This window comes from Ascaphus truei, chromosome 1 (genome assembly GCF_040206685.1).
Source record: "Ascaphus truei isolate aAscTru1 chromosome 1, aAscTru1.hap1, whole genome shotgun sequence".
Taxonomy (NCBI): domain Eukaryota; kingdom Metazoa; phylum Chordata; class Amphibia; order Anura; family Ascaphidae; genus Ascaphus; species Ascaphus truei.
In genome coordinates this window covers 413,691,235-413,708,734 of record NC_134483.1, presented here as the reverse complement: position 1 = coordinate 413,708,734, position 17,500 = coordinate 413,691,235, and the positions used below count along the sequence as shown (strand labels likewise).

The 17,500-nt window shown below is 42.2% G+C and overlaps 1 protein-coding gene across 10 annotated transcripts in view; it reads right to left on the bottom strand.

Moving 5' to 3' along the window:
• Positions 1-17,500, bottom strand: part of ANAPC10 (anaphase promoting complex subunit 10) — a 66,589-nt gene that overhangs the window by 7,897 nt on the left and 41,192 nt on the right. The window contains exon 5 of one of the 10 annotated variants that reach the window (XR_012803850.1): positions 11,660-11,748. The exons of the other annotated variants lie outside the window; for them this stretch is intronic. The gene's annotated coding sequence lies outside the window, so the exon portion shown is untranslated. The remainder of the gene's footprint in view (positions 1-11,659; positions 11,749-17,500) is intronic. 10 annotated transcript variants of the gene reach the window in all.

Here is a 17,500-nt window from a genome sequence, read left to right as displayed (position 1 = left end):
TAGACTGATGAGCATAACTGCTTTTCTGAGGTCCTCAGCGATTTCTTTTGACCGTGGCATGACATGTTTCCACACCTGTATCGTGAAGACCAAACGCACAGTGTCTGATTATTATATAGGGTGGGGCCTCCCAAGCTCACCCCTGAAGATCTAACAAATTATTTAAACATATGGGGTGTGCCTAGAGCAACACACAGCAAGAGAAATTCTATATATGGTGCTCACCTACTGAGAATAATGATAGTTGACAAAATGGTTGTAGATCAATAAAATATAACCTTTTAATATATCACTTGTACATAGATTTTGTTTGTTTGTTTAGTTTGAATACTATATTTGTCTGCACTCTAGGTGAGTAAATGCAAGTATTATTATTAAGACATAAAAGGATACCCCACGGGCGGACTGTGTGTCTACTTACTGAGAATATGAAATGTATCCCAGTGTATAGCAGCACTATTTAAAAAATAATTTAGTCTAGATCTGAATAGATACCTAAGCACAACACAACCTCTGTGTGCTCAAATTGTTGGAATCCACCTGGGTGTCAGGGACATGAGAGAAAGCAAAGAGGGAACCTTGTGCAGGAGCATTGTTTAGCTATCTGATGAACAGCTGAAGCCTAGAGTGGCTGTGTTTATGCCGCAGTCTGCAGTGTAGTCAGTTTGAGTGATAGCACTCTAGTTTAACTAGGGTCTAGGGCACTAGTGCTATATATATATATATATATATATATATATATATATACACACATATACATATTGGCTTTGACGTCATCACGCATCACATTGTGCGCGTGGTGTTCCTATGCTACTGGAGGAACTCTTGTATACTGGTGAATACTCACGACATCCTTGAGTTTACCAGCTGGAGAAGGCGGGACCGTTACCGTCCACACTATGCCTGGCTTAATCGTGACCGACTGCTGTCGCCTTTGATGTGTGAGAGCTTTTCAGCGGCGGGTCCACAGGCGTGTGGTTATAGTGAGTTCATCTGGAGGTTCCCCTCATTTATCCCAGCTGTTATACGCCAAGGTCACCGAGTGTAAAGATACCTTTATGTGAATTTTAAACTCCATCTTGTAAGTGTGTATTGCCTACCTTACATTTATGTCAATAAATGTTACTTCTCTGCATCATTGAAGATAATGCACTTTTTTCTTTTTCTTTCTATACAGTGTTCGTTTGGGAGTGATTCTCCCTTGGTTGAGCAGCCCCTCACATCATAAATTGAACCTGGCTTTGGGGTTAATCCCCCTTTTTCTATGAGAGGATATTTTCTACTGGATTTGTGTCTGATGGATTGAACTTTGAACTACTATCGGTATTTTATTATTATCATAGTCATTTTGTGCATTTACCTGTATGTGTTAGCGCTGCTTTGTGGTTTTATATATATATATATATATATATATATATATATATATATATATATATATAATCAAAAAATAAATAGATGATACCGTTCTGTGGCTAACGAAATGCTTTTATTTGTGCGAGCTTTCGAGATACACTGATCTCTTCTTCCGGCGATGTTACAATGAATGAAGCAAGGATTACTTAAAAACAGTGTCTCTTGGAATGTTATCTGTGCTGGTCCTTCCCCCGATGTGGATGTGTTTTATGGCTAGAGGTGTCAAAGGGTTACTGAAAGCAAGTGAAGAAAGAGTGTGTATGTGTATCAGTGTGAATAAGAATGAATGGAGAGCCCACAGTATATACAGTGCTTTACACAAGGTGTGTGTGGAGTGAGAGGGGATATAAGTGGTGTGGGTGGGTGTGGAAATGTGAGAGTTTGTAGCACAACTAAAAGTGTGTGTGGAAACTATGTGGTCCCTATTGGTGTATAAGGATGGAAAAATAAGGAGTATTGGTATGTGTGAGAGACAGCTGTGTGTGCATACATATAGCCCAGTATGTACAGACATGGCCTTTAGCGCTCATGGGAAGAGAGTTCGCTAGTGTCAGTAATGACTCATAAAATGTCGATCTCTGTTTAGGCCACTGCTAAGTGTCCCGAACAGTTGCATAAATTTGTATTCATGCAACCGTCTCTCTTTCAGGGTTTTAAGATTACCTTTGAGTATGGCAACCCTCAGATCGTTCATCTTATGGCCAGAGTCAGAGAAATGTTCGCCAACAGGACTGTCTCTTGTTCCGCGTGTGATGCTGTGGCGATGCAGGTTCATTCTCTTGTTTAGCCCCTGTCCTGTCTCACCTATGTAGTAGCAGCCCCCTGGGCATTTCATGCACATGATGAGGTACACGACATTGCTGGAGGAACAGGTAAACCCTCCTCTCATTTTGTATTCCCGATTCTTGTGTGGTATTTGTATTGTGTCCGCTGTGTAGAGCATTGCGCAGGTTTTGCATCTTGGGTCCTGGCATGGTTTTGTCCCGCATTCAGTTGTACTGCTGAATACTTTACTCCTCACCATAATATTCTTGAGATTATGGGGTTGTCTGTATGATAATAAGGGTGCTTCAGGGAAGATCCGTTGCAGTCTTGTATCTTCCTGGAGGATGGGTTGTAGTTTCCTGGCGATCTTGCGTAGGGCTCCTAGGTGTGGGTTATATGTGACCACCAAAGGTACCCTGTCGCTTGTCTCCTTCTGTTTGTATTCAAGGAGATCACTTCTTGGTATTCTGGTGGCTTTGTGAATTTGCTGGTCTACAATTCTGTGGTTATATCCACGGTTTATAAAGTCTGATCTCAAGGCTTTAATCCGCTGGTCTCTGTCTGCTGTGTCGGAGCATATCCGGTTGTATCGTATGGCTTGACTGTAGATGGTTGCATGTTTGGTGTGTGTCGGGTGGAAGCTGTTGTCCCTCAAATAGCTGGCTCTGTCTGTAGGTTTGCGGTATACAGAAGTCTGTAGTTGGGTGTTCTTTATAGTAATGGTGGTGTCTAGAAAATGTACTTCATCCGGGGAATGGGTGAGTTTGAGGTTGATGGTCGGGTGGAAAGTATTGAAGTTGTCATAGAACTGTAGGAGGTCCTGTTCGCCAGAGGTCCAGATATTTTTCCATCCCTATACACCAATAGGGACCACATAGTATCCACACACACTTTTAGTTGTGCTACAAACTCTCACATTTCCACACCCACCCACACCATTTATATCCCCTCTCACTCGACACACACCTTGTGTAGAGCACTGTTTATACTGTGGGCTCTCCATTCATTCTTATTCACACTGATACACATACACACTCTTTCTTCACTTGCTTTCAGTAACCCTTTGACACCTCTAGCCATAAAACACATCCACATCGGGGGAAGGACCAGCACAGATAACATTCCAAGAGACACTGTTTTTAAGTAATCCTTGCTTCATTCATTGAAACATCGCCGGAAGAAGAGATCAGTGTATCTCGAAAGCTCGCACAAATAAAAGCATTTCGTTAGCCACAGAACGGTATCATCTATTTATTTTTTGATTATTGAAGCTCGGCTAACACGGTACTGATACCTCTACATGTGTGTATATATATATATATATATATATATATATATATATATATATATATATATATCATTACCATCCAGCAGGGCTGCAGAACAACAAGAAAGAGGTAAGTATACTGAAAAAATATATTATGCCAGACACAACACAGACGTTTCGATCCCACAGAGGGATCTTCTTCTTTGGGTTGTGCAGTAAAGCCAATGCCTTATCGTGATATATACCCTATCCCAAAGTGCACCCATCACCTGAAATCAATGAAAACATTAATTGGAGCCGTGTGATGTGTCTCCTGTTCTCCAGACTGTTTCCGACGGCCATTTTGGATAAGCCGTGACTGCTACGGAGAGCACGCCAGCCGCTCGGAGCAACAGCTGATCAAGCAAAGCCTTCTCCGTCGCCAAGGCAACCTTTACTACTAAGGTGCACAGCGTAGACGCGGTGTCAATGCGGCCAGCATCTTCTGTGAAGAGACAGGGAACATACAATCGCATAGCGTACACACCACCAGGGAAGTGTAGGGAAGTGTTTACAGTGAATGGACAGAAGGAACACAAGAGGATAATAGGAGGAGGAGCAAATCTCTGTAAAAACGAGATAAATATATTGGAACTATAAGCACGGATGTGACACAATACAGCAAGATCAAAATAACACCTTTCAAGCAGGAGCCAGAATAGCAGCACCAAACACTGTCTAATGTGCATAATATGAGATAGAACATAATTCAGAAATATATATAAAATAGAAATATATATAATGCAAAAATATACAGCCATGAAATAATTTACAAATAGCAACCCAAATGCAGGTCCTCGTTCAGGCCCCTGGGTGACATGGTCCCCAGTCTGTATATAGTTTTTGTTGACAATTGCAGCAGAAGTTTATTCCTGTCCCCTCCACGGGTGGGGACAATGGCCTGTATGATGAGCATGCACCTGAAGGTCGCAAGACTGTGCTTATTTTCTTTTAAAATGCCTGGCGACAGGTAAATGTTTCAGGTTGTCTCCTGCGTCTCCACCAAGGAGAGCTTTTCTGATAGTTGATCTATGCATCGCGATGCGCTCCTTCAACAATCTTGCGGTTTTACCCACATAAAAGAGTTCACAGGGGCACCTAATAAAGTATACCATAAACTTCGACTCACAGTTGAGGAAATCCATAATTTTTATGGAGTTACCATTGTGTGTTTGGGCGAAAGATTTGCCCACAATCATGTACTGGCAGTTCACACAGCCATGGCACTTGTACACCCCCAGTTTTTTTCAACACAATGTTTTAACGGCATATTTATCAACAGGATCTGACAGTCAATAAATCCCCCAAGCTCTGACCCCTCTTGTAACACAAGAGAGGGGGGTTGGTAAAGTGTTGGCCGATCTTTTTATCGTTGGCCAGGATATGCCAATTGTTGGTCACACTTGTCTTAATGAGCTTGAATGCAGTGCTGTAGGTGGTCACTACGTTGAAACATGTGTCCTTCTGCGGTCTTACAACTTTTCGCTTTGGCATGGGCAAGTAATATCTCCCCTTCATCATATCCCCTTACGCGAAAACGATCCGCCATTCTGGTTAGGGCGTCTTCCACCTCCAATGCATTACTTGTAATCCTGTGGACCCTTAACATCTGTGAATATGGAAGCCCCTTGTTTAGAGGTATGATGTGATGACTCCTAGAGTCCAGGAGTGCGTTCTTATCTGTAGGTTTACAAAAAGTCCTCGTACACAGCATGTAGTGTCCAGAAATGTTATCTCCTTTTGATTATACCCATACATTATGCATAATGTATCCAAGCAGTTGTTCCTCGCCACCAACCCACACCATAAAGATATCAATGTAGCGGGTGTAGAATTAAATGCATTCTGAGTGTGGAGCATCATGGAGTAGATGTGTCTGCTCGAACTCATGCATAAATAAATTGTCGTATGATGGGGCCATGTTAGACCCCATCGCTGTCCCCATCAGTTGAAGGTAGAATAAACGCTCAAACCGGAATACATTTGTGTGTAGAATGAGCCCCACCATTAATAGTATGAACTCCAGAGGTGATCCAACATGGCCAGAAAACCCCCCCGAATTGATGTCTGATTGCGTCCATTCCCTCCCGATGAGGTATGTTGGTATACAGATTGGAAACTTCCAAGGTTACCAGTATGGCAGAGCTAATGTCCACTGTAGACTTAGACAATTTAGTTATAAAGTCTGTTGTGTCCCGAACAGAAGAGGGCATCTTGATTACCATGGGCTGCAAATAGAAGTCCACATACTGAGAAATGGACCGACACAAAGAACCCCTTGCAGAAATGATCGGTCTGCCTGGTGGATGAGTCAATGATTGACGCACCTTGGGTAGGGTGTATAATACTGGAATAATTGGATGATCTTGTATCAGGAATTTAGCTGCGTCTTCACTGATCCAAGTGTTATTCACCCCCATGTGGATGATGGAATCAATTTCTTGTTTATATGCCACTGTATGGTCAGACAGAAGTCTTTTATAATGGTCTTGTTATTAAGCTGTGATAGCACTTCTTGCCTGTAGTAATCATATGGCATGACCACCACACTGCCACCCTTGTCTGCGGCCCAGATTATAATGTCCTTATTAAGTTTAAGGTTGATAACAGCTTGGCGTTCCTCGTTCGTGATATTACGATAGCTGGTCTTTTGCTTTAGGATCTGCTTCCTCGTATCCCTTTCAACAAGGCCAATAAATGTTGAAATACTATGGTTCGTAACCGGTGGGTCAAATGTGCTCTTGGGTTTGAAGATGCGTCCCTGGGGTATTTGCTGCCTGCTTGGATGGTCATTATCACTGGATCTGTGAAAAAAGTCTTTTAACCAAATAAACGGTTCAGCTTGACACACTTGCTTAAAGCATAGGAGTTGCACCGTGGCTAATACTATACACGAAACATAAAGCTTAGCCCCCTGCAGACGCTCTTACCAGAATGCCCTCCTACTGTCTCTGTACGTTCTTCCTACCAATCAGATTGTAAGCTCTTCAGAGCAGGGACTCCTCTTCCACAATTTTACTTTTATGTCTGAAGCACTTATTCCCATTATCTGTTATTTGTAGTTATTTGTTATTGATACGATTGTCACGTGTATTACTACTGTGAAGCGCTATGTACATTAATGGCGCTGTATAAACAAAGACATACATACATATAGCTTGAACATGTCTACCTCCCACTCCAATGGTTTCTGTAAATTAGTGGGAACGTATGGATAAGTCTATACTGAGGACACTTTGTTCTGTCGTCATCTGGCTATGTGATGAGATGTTATAAATCATGGATTCTTGCCTTTGGCACCTCTCCCGCTTTTTGTCTTTGATTACCGTGGCAAGAATCTATGGTTTCCAGCTGTCTCTCCTTGTCCGTCCCTGGTGACGCTGTCTGGTAAGGGTGGTTTTCGACTGACAGTCGATCCTTGGCCTAAAAAAGGAACCCTGGGTGCAATGTCCTGTGAATCTGATAGATCAGTATCGCTGGTATTGTAATTCATCCTGGTGAATGCCGCTTTTCTGGAACGTGAAAAATTTCTTCTTGGTCTGCTGCGATCCTGTGCAGGATTGTTGATCCCTAGTAACCATTTGTATACCCGGTGCTCCTTGTAATCCACTGTCACCACTTTCAATTTGTCCCTTTTATATTTAATCAGACTTGTGCGGTGTGCGTCTACAGCAGTTTGCAATTTGTCCATCCGTCCAGTTTGTATCTGAATCAGCCTCCAAAATAGGTCCTTGTTTTTCTTGGATGGTATCGATTTCTTTTTTAATTCTATTTACTTCTTTGGTAGATTGCTCTACAACCAATAGAGTCAAGTCAAATGAGTACTTGTTCAGTATGCCAATCCACTTGGAACAGAAATCAGGATCAGTTCTACCAATCGTAGGTTGATTTTTTTTTAATCCAAAACCATCTAGGCAGCAATTTTTCTTTATGATAATGTGATAGTGTCCCAGCCGGCAAATAAAAGGCCACGTCTCTCTTTTTCAATCTTAGTAAATCATTAAAAATATCTGATGGTTTAACTGGCCCCAAAAAATGTTTTAACAGCTTCAGTATATATATATATTATATACAGTGGTGTGAAAAAGAAAGTACAGCCTCTTTGAATTCTATTGTTTTACATATTAGGACATAATAACAATCATCTGTTCCTTAGCAGGTCTAAAAATTAGGTCAATACAACCTCAGATGAACAACAACACATGACATATTACACTGTGTCATGATTTATTTAACAAAAATAAAGCCAACATGGAGAAGCTATTGTAACACGTAGCTCACCACAAACGAAGCGCGACCGCGGTGCTGAGGCAGGGAATTGAGATACGTTGACCCACAGCCACGCGGGCGCGCCTAGAGTGTAGAGTAGTCGTTCAGGCCAGGTCAGTATTATAGATATTAGAGTAGTTGAGGTACTTGCCAGGTTCAGGAGTGGAGAGTATCGGATGGTCGGGGTACGTAGCCAGGTGCAGGATAGGAGATAGTCGGATCGTAGGAGTACTTCAGCCAAGGTCAGGACAGGAGCCAGGAGAAAGGTCAACAAGCCAGATCAGGAGTAGAGAGGAGCGGAGTCCAAGGTACTAGCAGAGTTCAGGCAACGAGAGGTTAACAGCAACAAGGTCAGGAAAGGCAAGGTTCAGGAACTAGATGTGGCAAGGCACGGCGTCACAACGACTATGCTCAGCAAAGGTAAACTGAGAGTGATGGGTATATAAAGGAGGAGGCTCCAATAGCAAGCAGGGGAGTAACCAGGAAGTGAAACCTAATAGGTTGCTGGTGCACGCAAGTGTGCCCGATGATGCAGCCTGATCAGGTAGGAGGTTGCTTGCAGCCCGCACGTGTCACAGATTTCAGAGGACAGGGTTTAGAGAGAGTGCAACTCCCATGCCAGTTCTGCGAGACGTCAGAGCGGGGGCGGAGCCTAGAGCGCGCGTTACTGCCACACTGGTTCTGTTGATCAACAGAGCGGGGGCGGAGTTTACCGCGCGCGTCAGCGGGAAGGCTGGATGAGCGCCCGCGTCGTACACCCAGGCGAGGGGTGGGAACAGGATCAGCAGATGTCGGAGCAGACTGCGCAAGGTCCATACGCGCGCGTCACAGTACCAAAAGGGTGCGCATCTTGAGTGTCTGTCACCGGAGGGCCAGTAAGGTGAGGAGATGGTCCTTGAACGTCGGGACGGCGAATCCTCACAGCTATGTATTAAAAACTAAGTACACCCTTACTGCTTCCATAGGAATTAAGATGCTAAGTAGCAGACAGGTGCTGCTAATCAAATGCCCTTGATTAATTCATCATCAGCAAGTGTGACCACCTCTACAAAGCCGAAGTTTTAGCAGTTTTCTGGCCTGGAGCATTCAGGTGTATGTTAACACAATGCCAAGGAGGAAAGACATCAGCAATGATCTTAGAGAAGCAATTGTTGCTGCCCATCAATCTGGGAAGGGTTGTAAGGCCATTTCTAAACAATTTAAAGTCCATCATTCTACAGTGAGAAAGATTATTCAAAAGTGGAAAACATTAAAGACACTTGCCAATCTTCCCAGGAGTGGACGTCCCAGAAAATTCACCCCAAGGTCAGACCGTGCAATGCTCAGAGAAATTGCAAAATACTCAAGAGTTACATCTCAGACTCTACAGGCCTCACTCAGTTAGCATGTTAAATGTTAAAGTTCATGACAGTACAATTAGAAAAAGACTGAAAAGGTATGGTTTGTTTGGAAGGGTTGCCAGGAGAAAGCCTTCTCTCTAAAAAGAACATGGCAGCACGGCTTAGGTTTGCAAAGTTGCATCTGAACAAACCACAAGACTTCTGGAACGATGTCCTTTGGACAGACGAGACCAAAGTGGAGATGTTTGGCCATTATGCACAGCGCCACGTTTGGCGAAAACCAAACACAGCATACCAGCACAAACACCTCATACCAACTGTCAAGCACGGTGGTGGAGAGGTGATGATTTGGGCTTGTTTTGCAGCCACAGGACATGGGAACCTTGCAGTCATTGAGTCGACCATGAACTCCTCTGTATACCAAAGTATTCTAGAATCAAATGTGAGGCCATCTGTTCGACAGCTAAAGCTTGGCCGAAATTGGGTCAATGCAACAGGACAATAATCCCAAGCACACCAGCAGATCTACAACAGAATGGCTGAAAAATAAAAGAATCAAGGTGTTGCAATGGCCCAGTCAAAGTCCAGACCTCAACCCGATTGAAATGCTATGGCGGGACCTTAAGAGAGCTGTGCATAAACAAATGCCCGCAAACCTCAATGAACTGAAGCAATGTTGTAAAGAAGAGTGGGCCAAAATTCCTCCACAACGATGTGAGAGACTGATAAAGTCATACAGAAAACAATTACTTCAAGTTATTGCTGCTAAAGGTGATTCTACAAGCTATTGAATCATAAGGTATACTTAGTGTTTCACACATGGCTTCTCCATTTTGGCTTTATTTTTGTTAAATAAATCATGACAGTGTAATATGTCATGTGTTGTTGTTGTTCATTTGAGGTTGTATTTACCTAATTTTAAGACCTGCTAAGGAACAGATGATTGTTATTATGTCCTGATATGTAAAACCATGGAATTTAAAGAGGGTGTACTTTCTTTTTCACATGACTGTATAGTTGGTCTAATTCATATATAGAATGTTTATCCACAGGGGATCAAAAAAATGTCCCCAAATGCTGCACTCAATGCGGGTATTACCAGAGAGAGAAATAGGACTCTATGAGTCTGTGAGATATAGTAATCTCTATTATAGCAGTTGTGTGACCATCTGATTAGCTATACTCTAAAACTGGTCCAAATAGGGCCACAAAATAATCAAATTTTATTGCATCCACAAAATTACACAATGAACATTATTTACAGTGAGGTTAAAATCCCCGTAGAAAATGTACCGGGTATAGATACTGACAGTTGTACACCGACTGAGTGGCTGTCTGTACAGGCATACCCCGCTTTAAGTACATTCACTTTAAGTACACTCGCGAGTAAGTACATATCGCCCAATAGGCAAACGCCAGCTCACGTATGCGCCTGTCAGCACGTCCTGAACAGCAATACCGGCTCCCTAACTGTACCGAAGCTGTGCACAAGCGGGGAGACTATAGAGCCTGTTACAAATGCGTTATTTACATCAGTTATGCACATATATAACGATTGCAGTACAGAACATGCATCCATAAGTGGGAAAAGGTAGTGCTTCACTTTAAGTACATTTTCGCTTTACATACATGCTCCGGTCCCATTGCGTACGTTAATGCGGGGTATGCCTGTACAGTAGTTCTTGCAATAGTAGATTAAGGCTGTATCATTTACCAGTTCATATTACATTTACAATAGAAACTGAAACCGTTTATCTATCTCTATAAAATGAACTGAAACTGTGAAGGTCAGTGTCAGAAATTGGCAAAAAAAAAATAACACAATATATGCGGATGCTCCCATGTGATATAAACTCAGGTAGTGAAATTAAAGTGAAGTTTAAAACTAGTCAACATGTGCTTTAATGCAAAAGCACAAGCTATTTCCTTGAAATCTTGCAGAACACTTACATTATTTTATTCACATGCCCTCAAAATATGAAAGATATGTTGGACGATAAATGTAGGAATATTTTAAGTTGTGCTATTGTTCATAATAACATTGTATAGTTACAATGTAAGTGGATTTTAGTGACAAAGGCGGGAAGTTACAGGCTTTGTTATGATCTCTTATGTATTTATCACCACAAACATTAGACTTACACTATCAAATCTAAAGAATTAAAAAAAGCAACACCAGCCCAAACGACTAATTTTTAGGCGATATACTACCACAAGAGAGACTTGAGTAATCATTTCCACATACTCTGCAGAGCAAGCACTGCCCTCTGCCTTAAATAAAAAGTAGGGCTTTTCAGTGGCTTACAGCAGCTGATTCATAAGGCACCACTGATGTCAACATTGGAAGTAATTAAGGGAACTGCCCTCTTGGCTGCAGTGCAAGTGCCACACACAACGTTACATCGAGCGTCTGTGTATGCAGACACATTAAACATATCCTCATGGTAGAATGTGAATGCATATGAGAGCAGTGTCAGGCAATAGTACTTGAATGATCTTTTACGGCTTATGTAAGAAAGGCTATTGGCATACAGCCTTTTAGCTTAGTCGTAAACAAGACGCTTACTCTTAGATGTTTTGGTGTCATGTTTGGATTGCATGGTCAATCTTCTGGACTTGTACTGCAAACGTTTGAGGCCCAATCTAGTAAAAAATCTTAAAGGCAGAAAACAGTCACATATAAATAAATATATCAACATAATGGTATAAAAAGTTTACTATTGAATCATTTTTGTTACAAAGAGAAGATTGCACAGAATTGATAACAGGGTTTAAAAACTGGGTAGTAACAGAATACTATTCGTAGTCCTGTAAAACCTGGTTACTGCTCTCCAAGAAAAGCATACAGCAGAAAGATACACACATTAGTGAAAGAGGATCTCGCCCTATTAACCCATTCATTGCTGCGAGTAATCCTACATAAAGGTGCTGCTCTGCCCCCTCTCCCCAGCAGTTAAGGGTTTAAGTGGCAACCCACCATAGTTGCTAGGATGGAAAATTAAGATGGGTCAAGGCTTCTGCTTACACCCAAACTTCTATGAACACAATTTGAATAATCCGTTATAACCTGTATAATCTCAATTACAAACCAAATTGGCTGGGATAGAAAATGGAGATCGATTAACCTGCTGCAGAAAAACCCATGTGCAAAATATATATTTTGTAATCTTTGTAATCTCTGCTGTGTGGTGCAAACTGCATTCAGACTCAAAAATAACCAATATTTGTTAAAAAAAAAAAAAATAGGAATGCAAAAGATTTCCATTTCGTCATGAAAATCAGATGTTCATAATTATATGAACACCATGATATGCTGCCATTGTTATTAGTTTCTGAGTGGTTTAATAACCCATTCTCCTTAACCCTTTTGCTGCATGTGGGCTGTACAATGCGTTGATGCTGCCTCTGATAGTAAAAGGGTTAAGTTCAAATGAATAGGACTTTCAGTACAAACACTGTGGAAACCCTTTCCCCGGGTGCGTAAAACTCTTCAGCTACTCTCACTGAGAGGCTTGTTTGCTACCTGAAAAGATATGTAAAAAAACAAAGAATAAATGGGAACAGTTGCAGGTACTTCAAGAGTTTAACTCCGATTGCTTCAGACCAGTATGAAATATAGAATACACGTACATGTATGTACATACACACACACACACACACACACACACACACACATAGATCTTAAAGAAGCATTCCCTCCTCTCTTTTTTTTTTTTTACCCCCACGTGGGAAATAGGGGGCATGCGGAATGGAACTGTGTTAATTTCAGCTCCAGGAAGCTCGTTCCCAAAGACACGTACGTATAAAAGTGATGTCTCTAACGCAGGTTTAAAGGACCCGCGATATACAGGCCAATAGGAAGCCACAAGGGATGACATCGCAACTTCTAATTGGCCCACGGGACCTTTAAACCTTTATGTGGCGTGCCCATTCAGGGCTGCTACCCTTCAGAGGTACGCATCTCTGGAAGTAGGGGCTCCGCAGAGCTGAAATGAACATTCATTGTTCTGCACCAGAGACTCTGCTTCACACCTAGTACCAAAAAAATATAATATAATATGAGAGAGAGAATATATATATTTTTAAACCCTATCAGAAATGCTGCTCTAATTCAGTAAACACGAAGACCCCTATTCAATATGCTGTGAAGTTGTCCCCCCCCCCATTCTGGAGAAGATGTATGGGACTGTGTTCCGCATCACCACATATTGAATACGCTTGAACACCCACAGTACTGTTCAGATCTCTCTGTGTGCCACACATATCTGGATTACTTGCCTTCCAACCCTAGCATATTTTTACTTTCACATTGTAGGATTGTTTTATCACAAATTACCGCATCGCAATTGCACTATTTTGTGCAGTAAAGGTTATGTCGAACACCCTTTTTTTCTACCAAGCATTGTTACATTCACCGGGAACAAAAACAACAACAACCCTTCTTGGGGTTTCTTAGGAATGGCAATGGAGAGCCATGTCTGGGCTTCCCATCTGAGGCAGCCATTCTTACTTAAAAAGGTCAGATTGGTAAAGGCCTGGCTCCTAGGAATTCTACTTTCTGGACTGGTTGTGAGCAGTCATACTTACTTTGTCAAGAGCAACTAAAACGAGAGAAACCTACAGCAGAAATTCCACAAGTCATATTGTGTATACAAACTTTAGCCAGCAGTCACATTTTGCAACAGATATATAAATAACGATAGAATTACAAGAAATGGAAGAAAAGTTACAGTAGTTTTAACTAATAAAAAACCACTGGATTTACCAAATAACAGATTCATGTTGTACTTGCCTTATGCAAGAGCAATCAAATTAGCCCTTTTGCAAACTTGCACCAATACATATGTCGCTAATGGAACCCATGTTGGTGTGAAGGCATATAGGTTAGGACAATAATAACGGTTAGAACTACGTACCAATGATACATTTACTGATCATTGGTCTCCATAATACCCTAGCAAACCAATAATAGGCTCATGACATTCATTGGCATTCATGAGTTTATTAATGGTTAGTTCAGTGATTTCCAACCTTTTTTGTTTGGAGGAACCCTTGAAGTATTTCGAAAAATCTCGGGGAACCCCTATCTGTCTGACACATTTTAGGTTCAACAGGGGTCAGTCACAACATTTCACACCTCACGAGCCACCTCTTATTTCCCACCCATTACCCATGTTTTTCTCTCCCATCCATCTCACTAACTATCCCCCCTCCCGCCTCGCAGGTATTTATCCCTTGCGTCTCACTCTTACTCCCTCTTTGCCTCACTCACTCCCTCCTGCCCCCCTCTTTTCTCTCACTCGCCCCTACCTTCCGTCAATTACCCCACTCTCTCTCAATCCACCCTACAAAATACATACCAAAAAAACCCACACCCAGGGGGGTAGGGGCGGGGGGTCTGTGGTCCATAGAAGGAACCCCTGAGACTGCTTCAAGGAGCCCACGGAACCCTGGTTGGGCATCACTGGGTTAGTTAGAGGAAAGATCATTTCATACAGGTGGTTTAGTTGTTTAGTTCATGTTTAGTTGTATGAAATCTGCTTGTTTTCAAAAACCCCTAATAAAAATGTCATCATATTTCATTAAAAAAAAACAAAAAACTTTGCACCATGTTACATTGTGAGCACCACAACATTAATAAGTGAAATAAAAATAAATAAATGTTAAAACTATAGGGCGCATGTCATTGAATTACACATTAAAAGAAAGCAATAAGCAGGGGAAACAGGACTTGAAATGCTGCAAATAATAACTATTTTAATATAAAGAGACTGATTATTTGCAAAGGGACATTTGACCACACAGCTCTTCTACACCAAGGACTGATGCCAGAGTGATTAAATCACACACATACCATATTGTAGTACGACACCAGGAGTGGCCTGGAACACCATCAAATAATCAGATATTTTGAGGAATATAGTGATGATCCCACAGCATATGCTGAGTCAGAAGCATGAGAGAGTTGTATTGGAGCTACTCCATCACAAGGATAAAGTTACACACAACTGCCTTAGACTCGGGGGGGGGGGGGGGGCTGTCATTCTTTAATGTGCGATAGTGTCAATTGTGGCACTATCAAACGGAAACGCCCATTGAAATTAATGGGAGTTTCCGTGTCAAATTATGAAAGTATTGTTTCCATATATTCAGAAAGTGTTTCCTTAATTTGCTGCCTACAGATGAGAGGCGCAATGTGATGGGGTATTATAGGAGGCACGCCTGCAGATGTGAGAAGAAATGTGGTAGGGTATTGTAGGAGGCCCGCTGGCAGATGTGAGAAGAAATGTGGTAGGGTATTATAGGAGGCACGCCTGCAGATGTGAGAAGAAATGTGGTAGGGTATTGTAGGAGGCCCGCCGGCAGATGTGAGAAGCAATGTGATAGGGTATTATAGGAGGGACGACTAAGGATGAGAGGTGCAATTTGATGGGGTATTATAGGAGGGACGCCTACAGATGAGAGGCGCAATGTGGTAGGCGGGTATTATAGGAAGCACACCTACACGAGAGGAGCAATGTGGTAGGGTATCATAGGAGGCACGCCTGCAGATGAGAGGCGCAATGTGGTCGGGTATTATAGGAGGCACACCTAAAGAAGTGAGAAGCAATGTGATTGGGTATTATAGGAGGCACGCCTGCAGATGAGAGGAGAAATGTGGTAGGGTATTATAGGAGGCACACCTGCAGATGTGAGAAGCAATGTGGTAGGATATTATAGGAGGCACACCTGCAGATGTGAGAAGCAATGTGGTAGGAGGGACGCCTACACATGAGAGGAGCAATGTGATTGGGTATTATAGGAGGCACGCCTGCAGATGAGAGGAGCAATGTAGTAGGGTATTATAGGAGGCACACCTGCAGATGTGAGAAGCAATGTGGTAGGATATTATAGGAGGCACACCTGCAGATGTGAGAAGCAATGTGGTAGGATATTATAGGAGGCACACCTGCAGATGTGAGAAGCAATGTGGTAGGGTATTATAGGAGGCACACCTACAAATGTGAGAAGCAATGTGGTAGGGTATTGTAGAACAGCGGTGTGCAAACTGGGAGGCGCAAGATTTGCTGGGGGGGGGGGGGAGGGCGCAGCGGTTACAGAAGCCCCGCGCCCTTCCCCAAGGCATTTAAATTAAATGCCGGGGGAGACGTGAGGCCCCTGTAACATCACTTGCCTGCTGCAAGCCAGGTCTTCAGCGACGCATCGCCATGACAACGCACGTCAAGTGACGCGGCAGGGTCACGTGAAGTCACATGACCCGCGACGTCATTTGACGCTGGGTTCTTATCGAGGGGGCACGAAAGCTGGGGCTCCCAGGAAGGGGGTGCATGCAAAAAACTCTGCGCACCCCTGTTGTAGAAGGCACTCACAGAATCTGATCCATTAAAATGGTGATAGTGCCAAGTGGGACACTATCGTATGGAAATTCCTTTTGAAGTCAATCGGAGTTTATGTGTGATAGTGACAATGGTGACACTATCACATTGCTTCTCACATCTGCTGACAGCCGATTAAGGGATCACTTTCTGAAGATATGGAAACAATGCTAGTTACGATCATTTTCCTACTGTAAGTATCAGCGACATTATATAAATGTCAGTAGTGGGGAATTGAATAGAAACACTGCTAAAAGATAAAATTGTTGAATATAACAAGTCCAACAACTTGTGCTACTATATATTACACACTGCTCAACCCAGAGACGCACAATATATAAAATGACTTGGTGCAAGGAAATAAGTACATATAGAGAACCATCGATAGTGGGCAGAGACCACAGCAGTCCCATTAAATTGCACTCAGTCAAAATTAGAGAGGAAAATGTAAGTATAGAGATACAAATATCCCCAAAAAGGTTGAACCTTATCTGCGGTACATTAAATGGAACCCAAAATAAGGGTGATAAAGGGCATGCCATATCGTCTTACAAGAAAACAATAACATTGTATTAATTATCTCAGAAGCAAAAATACGTTGAAAAATGTGAGTAATTATATGTAGTGAATGAACACACAAAATAAACAGAATAAAATCCCCAGAGCTGGGACGACTATGGAAATAACTACAGTCTAAGGGTAGGTAGATGGCCCTAAACCATAATTAAATACACACAAATGTGCATAGTTATATGAGAGCACTTGTAGGGACTATATTATAAAAACTATTTGTTTGTTTTTTTTACCCGGCTGAATAGTTATTTCAGAAATATCCCACACCTAGAAACAATGCTCCTTCTACAGACACCATGCCCAAGTCAAATCTATGATCCCAAAACCCTCAACTTATAAAAGTCCCCAGATTCAAACGCACTAGATAAGCTGTTCATTCCCCTTCGGTACAGGGAGCCAGGTAATGGAATGCCCTCCTCATATCCATCAGAAAAAACAAAGACCATCCCACTTTCAGA